General features: G+C 42.4%; 1 protein-coding gene across 1 annotated transcript in view; it reads right to left on the bottom strand.

Annotated features, from left to right (window-relative positions):
• The window catches only part of LOC126252233 (uncharacterized protein C20orf85 homolog), a 71,720-nt gene extending 59,508 nt beyond the window's left edge, over window positions 1-12,212 (bottom strand). The window contains exon 1 of the mRNA XM_049953105.1: window positions 12,157-12,212. The gene's annotated coding sequence lies outside the window, so the exon portion shown is untranslated. The remainder of the gene's footprint in view (window positions 1-12,156) is intronic.
• Window positions 12,213-21,001: the final 8,789 nt, after the last annotated feature.

The following is a 21,001-nucleotide window of genomic DNA, read 5'->3' as shown; positions in this document are numbered from 1 at the left end:
TGGATAGGTGGGAAGCTCTTGGGTGTGGCACTTCGATCTGGTAAGCCCTACTGGTCGAAGATCTGGCATGTGTGGTTGGTACTTGGGCCCTGTCCTGAGACTGACTTCACTTGAGAGTAGTTTAGACTGGGAAGCCTGTGGTGAAAATCTTACTGTACCGACAGTGTGACTTCAAACGTCTCGGGCTACTCATTTGTCGACGGCACACTAGTTCGTTCTTGGATTACCAGTCTTGACATTTGGTATCCTTGTGCACTGTGTTGTATAAGTGAGTCAAATTGGTCCTTTGTACGACCAGCGAACGGAAGGGTCACACACTGAAATCTATCGTGCTTTCAGGGCTCTGGTAGAGAGTAAATTGCGATCCGTCTGCCTGATCGCTAGACTGGAGATTGTTTCATTCCTTTCGTGGCCGCAGTCGATTCACAGGCGCCACCACCACGTCTCACCTCCTCCACCACAGACATCCCGCCAGCTGCAAGTTACGTCACCACACGAAGTAAACAGGGTAACGTACTGCTGACACAGTATTGTCAGGGTGTATAGATCTCAATTTGTCACTTGCTCTCAGCTGCACCGATGTGGAGCAACTTCAGTAGATTTGATCAATCAAAGTATGCTCAGCGTCAGATCAATTCAGCTTGCGTTATCCACACTTTTAGGGCCAGAGTACTTGACTCTCTGATCACCTAGTCAAACTGTCTTTGCCAACCAGGCGCCACCCAGTGAAGTGTTTAATCATCTTTTAGTTGTTTATGGAATTCAATCTATAACTTTTTAGTATAATTTATGTCTTGTTTGGTAAAATAAATGTTGTTAGGACACTGAATTTTGCCAATATTCTCAATCAATTAAACAGTCCAAACAAGCTATCTTCCAAAGCTGTGCTACCAATTCTTCTTCTCCCTAGTTCTCTTCAGTACCTCCCCATTAGTTACGTGAACTACCCATCTAATCTTCAGTATTCTTCTGTAGCACCACATTTCGAAAGCTTCTATTTTCTTCTTCTCCGAACTATTTATTGTCCATGTTTCACTTCCATACATAGCTACACTCCATACAAATGCTTTCAGAAAAGACTTCCTAAAATCTATACTCGATGTTAACAAGTTTTTCTTCTTCAGAAACGCTTTCCTTGCCAAAGCCAGTCTAAATTTTATATCCTCTCTACTTCGACCATCATCAGTCATTTTGCTCTCCAAATAGCAAAACTCATATTATACTTTAAGTGTCTCATTTCCTAATCTAATTCCCTCAGCATTACCTGATTTAATTCAGGACACTGTCCATTCCGTTCAACTGTTCTTCCAAGTCCTTTGCTGTCTCACTCCCTGCTCAACCACTGCTCCCCTTTCGAGCCCCTCAGCTCTTATAACTGCCATGTGGTTTCTGTACAAATTGTAAATAGCCTTCCGCTGTATTGACCCCTGCCACCTTCAGAATTTGAAAGAGAGTATTCCAGTCAACATTGTCAAAAGCTGTCTCTCAGTTTACAAATGCTAGAATCGTAGGTTTGTTTCTCCTTAATCTATCTTCTAAGATAAGCCATACGGTCAGTATTGCCTCATGTGTTCCAACACTTTTACAGAATCCAAACTTATCTCTGAAGTTGGCTTCTACCAGTTTTTCCATTCGTCTGTAAAGAATTCGTGTTAGTATTTAGCAGCTGTGACTTATTAAACTGATAGTTTGGTAATTTCCTCGCTGTCAGCACTTGCTTTCTTTGGGAGTGGAATTATCATATTCTTCTTGATGTATGAGGGTATTTCGCCTGTCTCATACATCTTGCCCACCAGATGTTAGAGTTTTGTCGGGGCTGACTCTCCCAAGGCTATCAGTAGTTCTAAGGGAATGTTGTCTACTCCCGGAGCTTTGTTTCGACTTAGGTCTTTCAGAGCTCTTTCAAACTCTTAATGCAGTATCATATCTCCCATTTCATCTTCATCTACGATCTCTCCCATTTCCATAATATTGCCCTCAACTACATTACCCTTGTATAGACCCTTTATATACTCCTTCCACCTTTCTGTCTTCCCTTCTCTGCTTAGAAATGATTTTCCATCTGAGCTCTTGATATTCATGCAACTGGTTCTCTTCTCTCCAGAGGGCTCTTTAATTTTACTGTAGGCTGTATCTACCTTACTCCTAGAGATATATGCATCTACATCCTTACATTTGTCCTGTAGCCATCCCTACTTAGCCATTTTGCACTTACTGTCGATCTAATTTATGAGACGTTTGTATTTCTTTTTGCCTGCTTCATTTATTGCATTTTTTATTTTCTCCTTTCATCAATTAAATTCAACATCTCTTCTGTTACCCAAGGATTTCTACTAGCTCTCGTCTTTTTACCTACCGGTACTTGATCCTCTGCTGCCTTTACTATTTCACCTCTCAAAGTTACCCACTCTTCTTCTAGTGTATTTCTTTCCAATGTCCTGGTCAATCTTACCCTAATCCTCTCTCTGAAACTCTCTACGAGTCCCATCTCCTTAAATTCCCTCTTATTTGCAGTTTCTTCAGTTTTTATCTATTGTTTATAACCAATAGGTTGTAGTCAGAGTCCCCATCTGCCCCTGGAAATGTCTTACAATCTAAAACCTGGTTCCTAAATCTCTGTCTTACCATTATATAATGTATCTGAAACCTTCCAGTATTTCCAGGCCTCTTCTACGTATACAACCTTCTTTCATGATTCTTCAACTGAGTATTAGCTATGATTAGGTTATGCTGTGTGCAAAATTCTACTAAGCGGCTTCCTCTTTCATTCGTTACCCCCATTCCATATTCACCTACAACTTTTTCTTCTCTTGCTTTTCCTACTACCGAATTCCAGTCCCCCATAAATATTAAATTTTCGCCTCTCTTCACTATCTGAATAATTTCTTTTATCTCACCATACATTTCTTCAATCTCTTCGTCATCTGCGGAGCTAGCTGGCATATAAACTTGAACTACTGTGGTAGGCGTGTGCTTCGTGTCTATCTTGGCCACAATAATGCGCTCACTATGCTGTTCATAGTAGCTTATCCACGCTCCTATTTCTTTTTCATTATTAAACCTACTCCTGCATTACCCATATTTGATTTTGTATTCATAATCATGCATTCACCTGACCAGAAGTCTTGTTCCTCTTGCCACCGAACTTCACTAATTTCCACTAAATCTAGCTTTAATCTATCCATTTCCATTTTTAAATTTTCTAACCTACCTGCCCGATTGAAGGCTCTGACATTCCACGCTCTGATCCGTAGAATGCCAGTTTTCTTTCTCCTGATATCGATGTCCTCCTGAGTGGTCCCTGCCTGGAGATCCGAATGGGGGACTGTTTTATCTCTAGAATATTTTACCCAAGACGGCCCCATCATCATTTAACCATGCAGTAAAGGTACATGCCTGAGGAAGAATTATGACTGTAGTTTCCCCTTGCTTTCAGCTGTTCGCAGTACCAGCACAGCAAGGCTGTTTTGGTTATGTTTCAGGGCCAGATCAATCAATCATCGAGACTATTGCCCCTGCAACTACTGAAAAGGCTGCTGCCCCTCTTCAGGAACAACATGTTTGTCTGGCCTCTCAACAGATACCCCTCCGTTGAGGTTGCAACTACGGTATGGCTATCTGTATTATTGAGGCACGCAAGCCTCCCCACCAATGTCAAGGTCCATGGTTCAGGGGACGAGGCACAATCAGCTATATTATCGAATATATAAAGTGATATCTAGCATAAGCCTGACATTTACAACTTCTCTGTGCTGTTACCCTAAGAGACTTTGTATGTGGCGAAGATTTGGTTAATTTAAATGAGAGTTTGAAAGTGAGAAGGCATCCTGTGACAGAAGTAGAGCGGTCTGTTAGCACTCCATCATGAGGCAACAATGAGTTTAATTTTCTAGTCCTGTGATGCAGGACATAATAGATAATATACTTTTCTGATTTATGAGAGAATACTTACAGAAAATATAGTCTGTGCCATAGTGTTGTACAGGATTTTCACGAAAGTAACGATACTTTTTTTTTTGGTCATCAGTCTACTGACTGGTTTGATGCGGCCCGCCACGAATCCCTTTCCTGTGCTAACCTCTTCATCTCAGAGTAGCACTTGCAACCTACGTCCTCAATTATTTGCTTGACGTATTCCAACCTCTGTCTTCCTCTACAGTTTTTGCCCTCTACAGCTCCCTCTAGTACCATGGAAGTCATTCCCTCATGTCTTAGCAGATATCCTATCATCCTGTCCCTTCTCCTTATCAGTGTTTTCCACATATTCCTTTCCTCTCCGATTCTGCGTAGAACCTCCTCATTCCTTACCTTATCAGTCCACCTAATTTTCAACATTCGTCTATAGCACCACATCTCACATGCTTCGATTATCTTCTGTTCCGGTTTTCCCACAGTCCATGTTTCACTACCAGACGTACATCCTCAGAAATTTCTTCCTCAAATTAAGGCCGGTATTTGATATTAGTAGACTTCTCTTGGCCAGAAATGCCTTTTTTGCCATATCGAGTCTGCTTTTGATGTCCTCCTTGCTCCGTCCGTCATTGGTTATTTTACTGCCTAGGTAGCAGAATTCCTTAACTTCATTGACTTCGTGACCATCAATCCTGATGTTAAGTTTCTGGCTGTTCTCATTTCTACTACTTCTCATTACCTTCGTCTTTCTCCGATTTACTCTCAAACCATACTGTGTACTCATTAGACTGTTCATTCCGTTCAGCAGACCATTTAATTCTTCTTCACTTTCACTCAGGATAGCAATGTCATCAGCGAATCGTATCATTGATATCCTTTCACCTTGTATTTTTATTCCACTCCTGAACCTTTCTTTTATTTCAATCATTGCTTCCTCGATGTACAGATTGAAGAGTAGGGGCGAAAGGCTACAGCCTTGTCTTACCCCCTTCTTAATACGAGCACTTCGTTCTTGATCGTCCACTCTTATTATTCCCTCTTGGTTGTTGTACATATTGTATATGACCCATCTCTCCCTATAGCTTACCCCTACTTTTTTCAGAATCTCGACCAGCTTGCACCATTTTATATTGTCGAACGCTTTTTCCAGGTCGACAAATCCTATGAAAGTGTCTTGATTTTTCTTTAGCCTTGCTTCCATTATTACCCGTAACGTCAGAATTGCCTCTCTCGTCCCTTTGCTTTTCCTAAAGCCAAATTGATCGTCACCTACCGCATTCTCAATTTTCTTATCCATTCTTCTGTATATTATTCTTGTAAGCAGCTTCGATGCATGAGCTGTTAAGCTGATTGTGCGATAATTGTCGCACTTGTCAGCTCTTGCCGTCTTCGGAATTGTGTGGATGATGCTTTTCCGAAAGTCAGATGGTACGTCGCCAGACTCATATATTCTACACACCAACGTGAATAGTCGTTTTATTGCCACTTCCCCCAATGATTTTAGAAATTCTGATGGAATGTTATCTATCCCTTCTGCCTTATTTGACCGTAAGTCCTCCAAAGCTCTTTTAAATTCCGATTCTAATACTGGATCCCCTATCTCTTCTAAATCGACTCCTGTTTCTTCTTCTATCACATCAGACAAATCTTCACCCTCATAGAGGCTTTCAATGTGTTCTTTCCACCTATCTGCTCTCTCCTCTGCATTTAACAGTGGAATTCCCGTTGCACTCTTAATGTTACCACCGCTGCTTTTAATGTCACCAAAGGTTGTTTTGACTTTCCTGTATGCTGAGTCTGTCCTTCTGACAATCACATCTTTTTCGATGTCTTCACCTTTTTCCTGCAGCCATTTCGTCTTAGTTTCCCTGCACTTCCTATTTATTTCATTCCTCAGCGACTTGTATTTCTGTATTCTTGATTTTCCCGGAACATGTTTGTACTTCCTCCTTTCATCAATCAACTGAAGTATTTCTTCTGTTACCAATGGTTTCTTCGCAGCTACCTTCTTTGTACCTATGATTTCCTTCCCAACTTCTGTGATGGCCCTTTTTAGAGATGTCCATTCCTCTTCAACTGTACTGCCTACTGCGCTATTCCTTATTGCTGTATCTATAGCGTTAGAGAACTTCAAACGTATCTCGTCATTCCTTAGTACTTCCGTATCCCACTTCTTTGCGTATTGATCCTTCCTGATTAATGTCTTGAACTTCAGCCTACTCTTCATCACTACTATATTGTGATCTAAGTCTATATCTGCTCCTGGGTACGCCTTACAGTCCAGTATCTGATTTCGGAATCTCTGTCTGACCATGATGTAATCTAATTGAAATCTTCCCGTATCTCCCGGCCTTTTCCAAGTATACCTCCTCCTCTTGTGATTCTTGAACAGGGTATTCGCTATTACTAGCTGAAACTTGTTACAGAACTCAATTAGTTTTTCTCCTCTTTCATTCCTTGTCCCAAGCCCATTTTCTCCTGTAACCTTTTCTTCTACTCCTTCCCCTACAACTGCATTCCAGTCGCCCATAACTATTAGATTTTCGTCCCCCTTTACATACTGCATTACCCTTTCAATATCCTCATACACTTTCTCTATCTGTTCATCTTCAGCTTGCGACGTCGGCATGTATACCTGAACTATCGTTGTCGGTGTTGGTCTGCTGTCGATTCTGATTAGAACAACCCGGTCACTGAACAGTTCACAGTAACACACCCTCTGCCCTACCTTCCTATTCATAACGAATCCTACACCTGTTATACCATTTTCTGCTGCTGTTGATATTACCCGATACTCATCTGACCAGATCCACTTCACTTCACTGCCCCCTACTATATCTAGATTGAGCCTTGGCATTTCCCTTTTCAGATTTTCTAGTTTCCCTACCACGTTCAAGCTTCTGACATTCCACGCCCCGACTCGTAGAACGTTATCCTTTCGTTGATTATTCAGTCTTTTTCTCATGGTAACCTCCCCCTTGACAGTCCCCTCCCGGAGATCCGATTGGGGGACTATTCCGGAATCTTTTGCCAATGGAGAGATCATCATGACACTTTTTCAATTACAGGCCACATGTCCTGTCGATACACGTTACGTGTCTTTAATGCAGTGGTTTTCATTGCCTTCTGCATCCTCATGTCGTTGATCATTGCTGATTCTTCCGCCTTTAGGGGCAATTTCCCACCCCTAGGACAAGAGAGTGCCCTGAACCTCTATCCGCTCCTCCGCCCTCTTTGACAATGCCGTTGGCAGAATGAGGCTGACTTCTTATGCCGGAAGTCTTCGGCCGCCAATGCTGATTATTTATCAAAATTTAGGCAGTGGCGGGGATCGAACCCGGGACCGAAGACGTTTTTGATTATGAATCAAAGACGCTACCCCTATACCACGGGGTCTTTAGCGATTTGAAAACGCATGAATTGTCCGATTTCTTCCATCTTTGAAAATCACTTTTATAAATCGGAGGAATCTATATTTTAAATGAGAAATTCTAGGCATATTGACAAAACAACATCGCCATTTCAGATTTTTTGATCTGAGGTGTCTGTGTCATGGTGGAATTGGTTTGAACTACTGTATTCATTCCAAATGTGCCCTCTGGTAATGGTGTTGTGAACTAGGACACGTAGTCTCCGGGCCTCAAGGTGAACATACGCAAGATCCGATATTCCCGTCAATAAATTAGAATTTCCTGCTATTTTTCCCGTCATTGGAGGGTTAGGGAAGAGAAGGATCCTGGGAGTTCCGTGAGAGGGACCCAGTTGCGATCTGGGAAAAGCTTATGAAGATATCAGGGGGTGGTGGTTATTAAGTGATCAATTAATTGATTTTTCACAATTAACTTAACATCATTTTGATATCAAAATTGCACCAGAACTTTCTTTGTCCCACTTCTTTCATCTACTTGGTTTCCTTGATCCACAGGTTCCAGAATGTCATGTGTGTTATTGGTAAATTTGTATACTTTCTAGAGTATAAGTTATGTCTTATTGTTACTTATGATGTACTCAAATTCATATAATGCATCGTGCAATTCATGATTTGAATTAGTTTTAAGATGGTGAGCCCTAAGAGGTAAAGCAGCAGGATATAAATAAAATAAATGTACGCATTTCGTAAAGCTTTGAAGCAACGCTAAAAAAGTACAATATCTCCTTGTGTATGGTGCACTCCTATGCAAAAAATCTTGTTTCTAAATCTTAAAGAGTTTTTGGAATATAGCATGTGGCCATCTTATTTCGGTCACCTTGTGCAAAACATTTACACCTACTTAGCTACGACCCTGTTTCTGTAGTCTCCACCGCTTACAAAGAAAACAAATTTCAGTCAATCACTATCGTCTACCATTGAGTAAAAGTATCTATGAAGTGAGCATTCAGATGCGCAGAACAAGAATTCTGCCTGCAGCATTTTCTGCACCTCAAGTCACGTGATTTTGGAAGTTTTGTATGCATTTTATCTGCATGTTAACACAGCAGCAATACCTGACTGGTAGTTTACTCAAATACACTAATGTATCTAACATTTGCCTCGTAAATATATGGCCATAAAATCGTAGAAATTACCTCTACAATACAAGACTATACGTGCCTCGAAATTTTTCAAAATATTAAGTGTCTCATATCAATGTAATATGTACAATTATACGTTTGTTGTACATGCCTATAAAAAGCAACTGGTGTTTCTTTCACATATTACTCTTTACACACCATAAATTAATCAGGTTGCCGTGTATACATTTCATCTGCATATGAACATAGCACCAATATGTATACACTGACTGGCAGTTTACTCAAACACAATTGCAAATGTACACTGAAGTGCCAAAGAAGCTGGTATGCATGCGTATTCAAGTACAGAATATGTAAACAGGCAGAATACGGCGCCGCGGTCGGCGACGCTTATATAAGACAACAAGTGTCTGGCGCAGTTGTTAGATTGGTTACTGTTGGTACAATGGCTGGTTATCAAGATTTAAGTGAGTTTGAACGTGGCGTCATAGTCGAAGGGACACAGCATTTCCGAGGTAGCGATGAAGTGGGGATTTTCCCGTATGGACATTTCACAAATGTACTGTGAATATCAGGAATGAGGTAAAACATCAAACCTCCAACATCGCTGCGGCCGGAAAATGATCCCGCAAGAACGGGACCAATGAAGACTGAATAGAATCGTTCAGTGTGACAGAAGTGTAACCCTTCCGCAAATTGCTGCAGATTATAGTGCTGGGTCATTATCAAGTGTCAGCGTGCGAACCATTCAACGAAACATCATCGATATGGGCTTTTGAAGCCGAAGGCCCACTCTTGTACCCTTGATGACTGCACCACACAAAGCTTTACACCTCGCCTGGGCCCGTCGGCACCGACATTGGACTGTTGATGACTGGAAACACGTTGCCTTGTCAGATAGTCTCGTTTCAAATTGTATCGAGCGGATGGACGTGTACGGTTATGGAGGCAACCTCATGAATCCATGGACCCTTCATGTCAGCAGGGGAATGTTCAAGTTGGTGGCGGCTCTGTAACGGTGTGGCGCGTGTGCAGTTGGAGTGATATGAGACGACTGTAACATGTGACGACTGTAACATGTGACACGTACATAAGCATCCTATCTGATCACCTGCATCCATTCATGTCCATTGTGCATTACGGCGGACTTCTGCAATTCCAACAGGACAATGCGACACACAACACGTCCAGAATTGCCACAGAGTGGCTCCAGGAACACTCTTCTGAGTTTAAACACTTCCACTGGCCACCAAACTCCCCAGACATGAACATTATGGAGCATATCTGGGACGTCTTGAAAAGCGCTGTTTAGAAGAGATCCCCAATCCCACGTACCCTTACGGATTTACGGACAGTCCTGTAGGATTCATGGTGTCAGTTCCTTCCAGCACTACTTACGACATTCGTTGAGTGCATGCCACATTGTGTTACGGCACTTCTGCATGCTCGCGGGGGCCCTTCACGATATTAGGCAGGTGTACCAGTTTCTTTGGTTCTTCAATGTATTTAGCACTTGTCTCATAAATATACGGCCATAAAATCGCAGAAATTGCCTCTACAATGCAAGACTACACCGTGCCTCGATATTTTTCAAAATATTAAGTATATGATATCAATATGACATTTACAATTACACATTTGTTGTACATACCTATGAAAAACAACTGGTCCTCCTTTCATATATTTCTCTTTACATACGTAGCAACGACAATACTGTACAACAGCTGTTGCTAACAAGGAAAACTCCCCATCGAACACCCCCCCCCCTCCTTTCAGATTTAGTGGTAAGATGACCCGTCACAAACTAAACGAAGATCATGTATGAAAACAGGGAGAAGGCGTTCTGAACTGCGAAAAAATAAGCAAAATAGATACATTGAACGGTCCGAGGTCCAGATGTGCAATATTGAACGGAATGATAGAGTGACGGCGTCGTGGTTATGCGGTCACTGTGTTCCAGTCTCCCTCGTGTCTTTGTTTTTTCCTCACAAAATTATGAACTGCCCGTCCAGTTATTGACGTGTCTGTTCGCTGTATTCAAATTTCTGTCTGTGTCGTCGAATAACGTCCGTTTGCATCGGCAAGGTGTAAGAAAAGGGTGTATAATGAAAGTCGATTCCGCACAACAAACCACAGCGCGGTTATCTCGAATCGGATTTATTGCATACAGTGGGTCCGAACCACTAGCAGGTTTGTACCCGAGATATTGTGTGTTTTCATACTTACTTGACAATGGTAACCCGTGATTACAAGGCGAAGAGCCTCCAGACGTACGTACCTCTTATTTGTTCTACACTAGTACCACACGTTACGACTCTTGCGATCCGGTTTGGAAGTTTTGACTCTTGAATTTCTTTGTTGTAACATTGTTCACGCCCGTTTATTTCTTGTTTTCATTTCTGTGAGAGGTCTATGCGGCATTTTGCCTGCTCTCACCATCCATCACATTTACTCACGATGGTAATACTGTATATTCTTACCATGTGAGTCATATTCTGTAACCGAAGTATAGTATGACAACTGCCTAGAAACAAAAGAGAAACAGACACGTCAACGACCGGACGGAGAGTTCACAATTTTGTGAAAAAAAAGGGGCACGAGGCATATCTGAACACAGATCTCCCACTTTTCAATCCAACAACGTTACCACAGAGCCACGATGCTGTAGCTCTTTGACGTAGTTCAGTGTTGCATATCTTGAGCTCGCGCCGTTCACTGTTTCCATTTCGCATAATTCTTCACAGTTCAGTAAACCTTCTCCTTGTTTTCACGCTTGATCGGTGTTCAGTTTTTGGCTGGCTATACACCGGGCCATCTTACCATTAAGTCTGGGGGTAGGGGGGATGGGGACTATTCCCTGTAAGACTGAAACGTGCAGAAACGTATATAAAACAAGGCGCATAAGTGTGATATTCAAGTTTCGCCATCGCCACAAATTGTAGACAGGCAACGTCGTTCCAAAATAACGTGAGTAGCCCGGTTTGATGTTGAGCACATGTTCAGCAGGCTATGCTCACTCCATAGATACATACACTCTACGAGTCTACGCTGTCTACATACTACGTGTTGAACGCTGAACAATCTCCTCTCGCTAGGCGTTGATCCTGTACACTATTGGAATCCACTGACGTCTCCAGTAAAGAGAGTGAAATACGTAAGGCATTTTGTCTCAGGCGATGTAACACTACAGACCAGTGGGAGTATGTAAGACAAAAAACGTAACGTTTCGGTGAATTTGCGTTTCGAGAGCGTAACAAATGCGGGATGCATTTAGATGACACTGAAAACAGATGAGAAACAGTCATGATACATAGAAAATCGTTTAAACAGTAACCAATGACTAAATAAGAGATAATTCCGCAATGTATATTGATTTCTAGGTTACTTTAGCATTAACTGAAAATGGAGGTAGGTGCCAGCTCCTTGAAAATACTGTTGCGCAATTGCAGCCCTTCGGTTGTGAAAGGTAAGTAGTCTTCGTTCGTTTCTACAGGAAAACAATAACAATAACACGATTCGCATCTTCGCTGATAATTCCACAATAATTTTAACGTCCATGATGTAAGCGGCTAATACGTATCTTCCTCCCACCAAATACATCACAAAATATTAACATCGTATAACTGCGTCAGAAACATTGTTTTGGCAGTTTGCGATATATTTCAGAAAGAGACAGCGCAGACGACATTTAAAAAAAGAAACAGAGCTTTATGAAAGATATCAGTAACTTACCCTTCTCAGTACAAACTTCGTAAACGAACGACGCCAGTTGAAGCTGTTTGTATTGGGTAACCAGGGAGTACATTTCTCCAGGGTATCTCGAACTGCAACCGTCGGAAAGGTGAATGGTCGTCCAGTAGTTCCCCGGTCTGTCCACAGAGGGCAGGGCGATATCGATAAGGGGAGGCCTGACATGCATTCACAAGTTCGATTCATTGAGAAAACCGCTTACCGGCCCCAATTCACCACGGAAGTTCGCTCACCGAGCGCTACTGCAATCGTAAATACAGTTCGACAGGCCCGGGACAGGATATGAATTATTTATCTTTTCAAAATATTTATGACATTCACGATGCATCAGGCTGCAGCCAGGAAAGAAGTACAATGTAGAACTTTGGAATATCGGAGATGCAGTGCAGTAAATATGCAAACAAGAAAAATTATGAATCGTTAGGCAAAGGCTGCTGATACAAAGCCGTCTTGAGCGTCACGTAACGTGAGCCTCATAGAACGAATGTTGCAGTTCGTATCAAACATGATGTTTGAGGCAGATCCGAATATGCCTAATTAACTGATGGTACAGATTGTTGTCGAGGAAAAACGAAATACAAACATGTTCAATCCTCGATGGTTATCGATACAGTGTTATCTGGAATAGCATGAAACGTATAATTCGTGAAATAGTCACTTCAAGTTGTACAGTTTAAATGGCGTCTTTTGCAACTGTATAAAAATCTTATTAGGGCCAACTCGCGATAATAAAACAAAATAGACGAAAAGGCAAGATAACAGTGATTGTTCACAACACAGAAATGTGAATCTATCTAGTGCAGTGAATGTGCTGTGCGCTAAAATCTAACACATGTATGTGTAGGAGCACGAAGAATGACATAAACAACAATGAAAAGTGAGTAACGATAAGAATTACCCCAACATTTAGGCAGTTATTACGTGTAACAGATATGATATAAGGAACCCACTGCTTTGGAAAGTTTGCTCTCATCCAATCACTCCGTCCTCTCTCTCTCTCTCTCTCTCTCTCTCTCTCTCTCTCTCACACACACACACACACACACACACACACACACATTCTCTTCCTCTCCCTCTGCCTATTCTTCCTCCGCCTCCAGCCTTTCATTCCTGTCTGTGAATCGCAACCAAAATGGTTATTTATGTGTAATTTTACCACTGTAGCCAACATAATAATTGTAATTAAAGTTCGCAACATGGCACCTGATTATGTAAACAAATATGAAGTTTAATCTACACTAACTTGACAAAATCGGATTTATATATCACCTGAAATAGTTATTCCAGCACATGTATTCAACACCTCAAAACAAAGATCTCCAAAATCCTTTAAAACTTATTCCATAATAATGTTGTTACTATGTATATTCTTTGTGCTTTGTGATAATGTTTCTCTCCTGCTATATGATCCTTGTACCTAACATTTTCCAGACGCCATATTTGTTTATAAAATATGACAGTATGTGTTACGACAGTGAAAGGAACCTGTGACCACTGGAGGTACTCTATTGTACTTATTTTATTTTTACCATCAAATATGTTTGTATTGTATGGAACTGGGGACCTAGAAACGACGGAGAGGCTTTGTCCCCGGCTTAGCCCTCAGTGGTTCACAACCCCACAGCAGGCTACAGCAGTCTACTCACCCCACCTCCGCCCCACACCGAATCCAAGGTTATTGAGCGGTTCGGCCCCCAGTGGACCCCTCCTGGTAACGTCTCACACCAGATGAGTGTAACCCCAATGTTATCGTGGTCGAGTAATTATGGTGTACGCGTACGTGGAGAAAGTGTATTCGCAGCAATTGCCAACATAGTGTAACTGAGGCGGAATGACAACTAGCCCACATTCGCCGAGGCAGATGGAAATCCGCCTTAAAAACCATCCACAGAGTGGCCGGCACACCGGACCTCGACACTAATCCGCCGGGCGGATTCGTGCCGGGGACGGGCACGCCTTCCTACCCGAAATCAGTACGTTAGACCGCACTGCTAACCGGGCGGAAATATACATTTACCTTTTGTCAAAAGAAATTCAAAACTGTGCTCTGAAATAGGGCTTTGTTTTTCCAATAGACAGTGCCATAAGTTCCTCCAAAAGTCGTAATGCAGCACACACACACACACACACACACACACACACACACACACACACACACACACAAACGACATAGTGACAAATGTAAATCCACCTGATGATGGAGTTTTAAACCTTTGAAACGCGTCGTGGAGATAAATAAACGGTGACTAGTAACAATAAATTTGTTGTTTCATTTAATGTCAATAACAGTCACGGTAAGGTGTAACCTAAAATGTTCGCATTTAAAGTACCTTCATCATTTCAACCCTAGAAGGAATGGTCCTGTACCATCGGCCTATGCTATCAGGTTCTGGGTGAAAAACTTTGAAGCAACAGAAAGTGCACTTAAGCTGAAATCGTCAGGAAGTCCCAGAAATTGTCGCTCACAGAAATGAATAGAGGGAGTACAAAATGTTATAACCGATGGTCCAAAGTGTCCTTGAGACAAATTGCTGAAGCAGTGGAAATGTCCAGTCGAAGTGCGCACAGACTTTTACAAAATTATTTGAAGTTGCAACCGTAGAAGATAGAGGTTGTGCAATGAAAAGCGAATGACACTGTCTGTTGAAACGTTTACTAAAATTAGGGATAATGAAGGCTTCTTAAATTTGCTATGAGTGACGTGGCACTTTTTCATCTTCGTGATTATTTTGACAAATAAAACTGTCGTAACTGGTGCAAGGATAATCCTCACGAACTTTGTCCACTCCTCTTACATAGCCTGAAGATCACTGTATTGCACTGTCTCTTCAGCGTTCATGATCGGACCTTTATTTCGTGAGGATGGACACGGACGAGCGACTACAGTCATATCTCAGCGGTGTACTGCCATGGTTGACACATTCTTGAAGAGTTCCCTGCAAATGAATATTGCTTTCAGCAAAATGGTGCAACGTCTCATTCTGTTCAAATTTCAGTGTCAGTAGTACATAGGGTATTTGGTAACGACATCACTTCAGGGAGCGGCGACATTTTGTTTCCTCCCGGGTCTGCCGACTTATCGGTCTGTGATAACTGGGGTTCCTGAAATTCAGGGTGTATACTGGACGTCTACACACAATTGCGAAACTGAAAGACATCCGTGCAGGAATCGGGAAATTCCCATACAGATGTTTCAACGTGCCATGAACAATTTTCATCACAGATTGAGTGTCAACAATCACAGATTCTCTGAGTGTCGACTTAACAGTGATGACCACTATAAGGTATTATTTTCAGAAGATGAACAGTGCTTGGAATGGCAATACACAAGGGCTGAGTCGCGCCGGGTAGCCGCTCGGTCTCAGGCGTCTTGTCACTGTCCGCGCGGCTCCCTCCGTCGGAGGTTCGAGTCCTCCCTCGGGCATGGGTGTGTGTGTTGTCTATAGCTAAGTTAGTTTAAGTTAGATTAAGTAGCGTGTAAGCTTAGGCACCGATGACTTAAGCAGTTTGGTTCTATAAGATCTTACCACAAATTTACAAATTTACACAAGGGTTGCATAGTCCTCGGTGTGTTTCGGTAGATCCAAATGGGTCCACTGTGTTTAGCACCGGAATAAAATTCAGAAATTTACTTATTTAAATGAACAAAAAAAATATCCACGATAACTAGATTTAGATTTATTTTTGAAGGTCTTACAAGAATCCAAGGAAATGCAACATGTCTGAGGGAAGGAGATGGGCACCGATTGATAAATGGTTTGTTTGGAAAAAAAAAAGTCGTCGAACCGTCCCTATATGGCATATTAGGTTAAACTACTGCTGACAGGAAAGAACAGAAAAATAACTGATAAATTTGCTGAGTAATCGGCGTCCGTTCTTGGTGATAAAAAAGCATGAAGCAAGTGACTCTTCTGAGAACAAATGCATAGCTAAAGCAGCAGCGCAGCAGAGGTATGTGCATTTAACGTCCTAAATCGTGGCTAAGGCGAATATGCTGTCTGGAAAATTAAGTGATGAAAAAACAAATTGTAAGTGATATTAGGTCGAAAATTTGGCATAAACGTTATGGGGTACGGCGTACGGGAGAAAAGTAATCGGTATGTGACACAGCAGCTATTTCGTTTTTTTAAGACTTCCAAGATTTAGTGGAGGAAGAGGTCTTGAACACTTTATCATTATACGTATATGTTGAGCTATAACTTCGTTGACGAAGTTTCGGAGGTTATCCAAAGATATTTTCTGAGTATTTTGGTATACGGATGGCTCGCTACAGAGTAATTACACTTCGTTTAATTTCTTAGGGTTATTTATATTTGTATCTGCACTGAACTGACAATTTCTGTACAATAGTGTTCATATCGACGCGTGCAATGTGTTTTGCTTGGAAATAAATTGTTCCAGTCACTCAAAAATAACTGGTGTTGACAACAGTAATGTTAACTCTACTCTTCGCCCTTAAGATTGTATTCAGTTCTGCTCATTTCTGTCTCGGATTTGTTTCGTCTGAGTGTTGTTGCGTCACTCTGTGTTTTGTGCTGTACGATTTAGTGTCTCATAGTAAAGGTTTTGCCGGCTGGGGTGGCCGAGTGGCTCTAGGCGCTACAGTCTGGAACCGCGCGACCGCTACGGTCGCACGTTCGAATCCTGCCTCGGGCATGAACGTGTGTGATGTCCTTAGGTTAGTTAGGTTTAAGTAGTTCTAAGTTGAAGGGGACTGATGACCTCAGAAGTTAAGTCCCATAGTGCTCAGAGCCATTTGAACCATTTTTAGTAAAGGTTTTTTCATTATTGCGAAGGTATTTCTCACAGATTAAAGGTAACGGGTAACAAACCCAACAAATCATAATGACAAGGAAGTGCACTTATGGTGTCCGTGGCTTTTCTGTTGCATGCTACTCAAAATGGCTCTGAGCACTATGGGACTTAACATCTGAGGTCATCAGTCCCCTAGAACTTAGAAGTACTTAAACCTAACTAACCTAAGGACATCCCACACATCCATGCCCGAGGTAGGATTCGAACCTGCGACCGTAGCGGTCGCGCGGTTCCAGACTGAAGCGCCTAGAACCGCTTGGCCACTCAGGCCGGCGTTGCATGCTGCTGTTGCTAACAATTCGCTTGATGAATTATACGAAGAGAACACCACGAATCATTAGCACGTTGTGGGTAACTAATCACATTGCCCTTTCGTAATTTCCTATGGTTTGTATATAAAGTTAATAAAGCTAACTCATTGACAGAAAAAGTTGACATATTAGGTCTCACCCTCCCCCCCCCCCCTGAAATCCCTTTATTTGCGAGAACAACAGCGAATAATTGTGACAACGGAGATTATAAATTTCATTGCTGCTTGGTTTACACCCAGCAATTTAAACTGTGAGATGAGGCCCCAACTTAACCACAGCGTAGTAAGTCGTGACACACTAGAAAGAAACAACAAAAAATTTGTGACAAACAAGATTATAAATCCCGTGAGTGATTCGCATTGGTTGTCTTATACTATCACATAAATGACTACAATCAACAATAACTGACTGAGATATCGTAGCTGCACTTTGACTCATAATTCCAAAACTGCTTGTCAACGAATTGCCGGAAACCACGCGTTCTCTACACCAAAATACCGAGAAAGCATCCTTGAACAACATCCGAAGTTTTGTCTGTCGAGTTCGAGTTCACACTACATAGTGTTCCCAAGACGGCTTAAATTTTAAAACGGTACCCAACACGACATTTGCGACATGATCCGATACGAGTGCCACAGATGCAAAAATCGAGAAAGAGCCGCAGAATGCACTGTAGGTGCGGATCCAGGGTTCGGTTCTAGGGAAGAAGAGGTTATAGTTTGTTACTGTCACCTTTTTAACCCTCCTATCCTATCTTCTCCCAGATATAACTTTAAGTTACTTCCATTCTCATCGAGACGCAAATGTCTAGCGTTTTACTACAGTATCTACAAAATATGTTGCAAAATGTTTTCATATTATAATAATAAATTGCTTACACCAAGTTTAGTAAAGAGTGGGCATAGCGCCTCTCTAGATTTTGTTCTGGTATGAATCGAACTGCAGCAACAGCAACCTCACAAGGTATGTGTAGTTGTTTTCACTGCAAACGCAGAAGATCGATAGAAGGTAGTCCTTGTCATCCCTAATCAGACATTCACTTGGGGGTGCCCCGTTGCAACTCTTGCAGTGGGTGTGGTTGTTTACATTCTGCAACTGTACCTATTCACATGTCCACAGGTGTGGAATGTTGCTTTATCACTGAACAATACGTGTCACAAGAGTCTCTTTTCCCATTTCGCAAACAGCTAGTGAGGGCAACAGGGGACGATAGTTATTGAGGCATGTCAAGGCTTACCCATAAATCAAGGCTATCACTACGGCTTCTGTCTACGTGTCGGGAAATTGTCCAGACCCCCAGACGAAGTCAGAACGGAAGAGGAGAATTTCTTTTGCTTCTACCTGTAAGATGCCGTGACGTGCTCTAATGGTCTATGATCAGGTAATGTGTCACGAGATGCAGACAATGCTGAATCCAACTCTCACATGGAGAAGGGGCAGCTTTATGCTTTGTGGAATGGCTGTCTTCATGGATGATACGTACCACTCCTCGACTTACCACCAACTTATATGCAGTTGCTTCCAAAGTGTATATGCAACATCGTGTCACTAAATGTCCTCTCTACCTGTCCCCTCACCATCCATTAGATCGGGAAACTCTCACGTAGCTCATCACACAGTTCCTTATATGTGTTGTTTCTAATTAATGTATTCACATTGTGCCATGGGGCTCTTCTACCAACTTTACTGTGATAGAGCTGTTAAAAGCGTGTTGTTTACAGAAGCAACTTTTTGCTCAACAGATCAAAAGATAATCAGTGGGGTTCATTTAAAATTAATTGTTCACTGCCTCGTAATATATTGCACCAGCCAAAATGTAGTCCAACTGTTCATGCTGTTCTTTAACACGGGATGAGTTGGTTGAAGTTCGTGAGCAGCTGGAAATCGCCCCGAATACTGTCAAACGATTGGTAGCTGCTACAAATCAGTGTGCTGGAAGAGCTCCTGAGAGTCGTGTACGTGTGATACCTGTACCAGAGCTGCCTCAAGTACTCCTATGGATCGTGCCCCCTCTGCAGAAAGTACAGGATATGTCATTAGTCCTCCACTTTATTTTGAGTGGCGTGTCAGTGGTAGATCTAGGCGTCCTGTACAGGTTGGACGGCGACCAGGGAGCACTCAGGGTGCTATACCGATCCCCCAAGAAACAAGACTGAGGTGTCTTCACTGAAACTGAAACCGGGCCAGTGGGACTCAGGACTCACTTCACTTGTTTTTGGGGAACACGTTTTGTCCGGTGTAAGGGCAAACGCAAAAAGGTAGGGGTTTATTAATCGTCGGCAGTTCAAACGTACGGCGAATGATGGTACCCCTTAGGGAAATGGCAGCAATTGACAGATAGGACACAAGGTGCACTCATTGTGTATGTCTGGGGACGTTATTCAATATGCTGAAGAGGCTATTACGGCAGGCATTGAGGGAACAAGATGCAACCAACTGCAGATTGTGGCGCACTTTGGAACAAACGATGGCTGTCATCTGGGTTCCCAGGTCATTCGTGGGTCACTCCAGCGACTGGCAGAGAGGGTTGAGAAGACCAGCATTGCGCAAGGAGTTTCAACGAAGCTCACGATTTGCAGTATTGTTCTGCAAGCTGATCGTGGCCCTTTGGTTCCAGGTCGAGTGGAAGGGCTGAACCAGACTTCGGATGTTCTGTGACAAGCTAGGCTGAGACTTCCTGGACTTGCGCCATAGGATTGAGAACTTTAGCGTCCCCCTAAATGGGTCAGGTGTGCACTACACATCAGAGGTTGCTAACCAGGTAGCTGACTGTGTGCGTGGTGCATACAAGGTTTTTTCTTTAAAATTAGACGACTCTCCATCCAATCCAGCTAACGACAGCTGTCGGAAACCCATAACAATCAGTGTGAGATCGAAAGAAATGCCTCCGCAAGTGAGAGTATTAAAATCCTAATGGTAAACTGCCGAATCATTCGCAACAAAGTGCTAGAGTTTGATGCGCTCATGAGAAGCAGTCAAGCTCGCATAATACTAGTTACAGAAAGCTGGTTGAAACCTGGAACTGACACCAGTGAGATTTTTGGGGAAAATTTAAGTGTGTATCGAAAGGACAGGCAAATAGAAAGTGGAGGTGGTGTATTAGTCGCAGTAGACAAGAAACTCCATTGAGATGGAAACTGGAGCTTCATGTTCGATTGTTTTTGCAAGACGCAGTATCAGAGGTGGGAAAAAAATGATAACTAGATTCTTCTATCGCCCGCCAGACTCGTCTCTTGACGTAACGGAAAACTTTAGGGGAAACCTCAGTCCACTTGTACCTAAGTTTCCCGCTCACACTTTAATCATCGGTGGAGACTTTAATCATCCAACATTTATCTGGAAAATAACAGTTTTGTTAGTGGTGGGCGTGATAAGACATAATGTGAAACTTTACTAAATGCCTTCCCTGAAAACTACGTAGAACAAATAGTTAGGATCCGCACTCATGATGGAAGTATAGTGGATCTAATGGCAACAAACGAATCTGTCCTGCCGGCCCCTGTGGCCGAGCGGTTCTAGGCGCTTCAGTCTGGAACCGCGCGACCGCTACTGTCGCAGGTTCGAATCCTGCCTCGGGCATGGATATGTGTGATGTGCTTGGTTAGTTAGGTTTAAGTAGTTCTAAGTTCTAGGGGACTGGTGACCTCAGATGTTAAGTCCCATTTTGTTTTCATAACATTCGTCCAACAGATGTAAATGCA

The sequence above is a fragment of the Schistocerca nitens genome, chromosome 4, assembly GCF_023898315.1.
Source record: "Schistocerca nitens isolate TAMUIC-IGC-003100 chromosome 4, iqSchNite1.1, whole genome shotgun sequence".
In the NCBI taxonomy this organism is placed as follows: Eukaryota; Metazoa; Arthropoda; class Insecta; order Orthoptera; family Acrididae; genus Schistocerca; species Schistocerca nitens.
The sequence above is the reverse complement of the archived record's forward strand: the minus strand, read 5'-3'. Positions and strand labels throughout refer to the sequence as shown.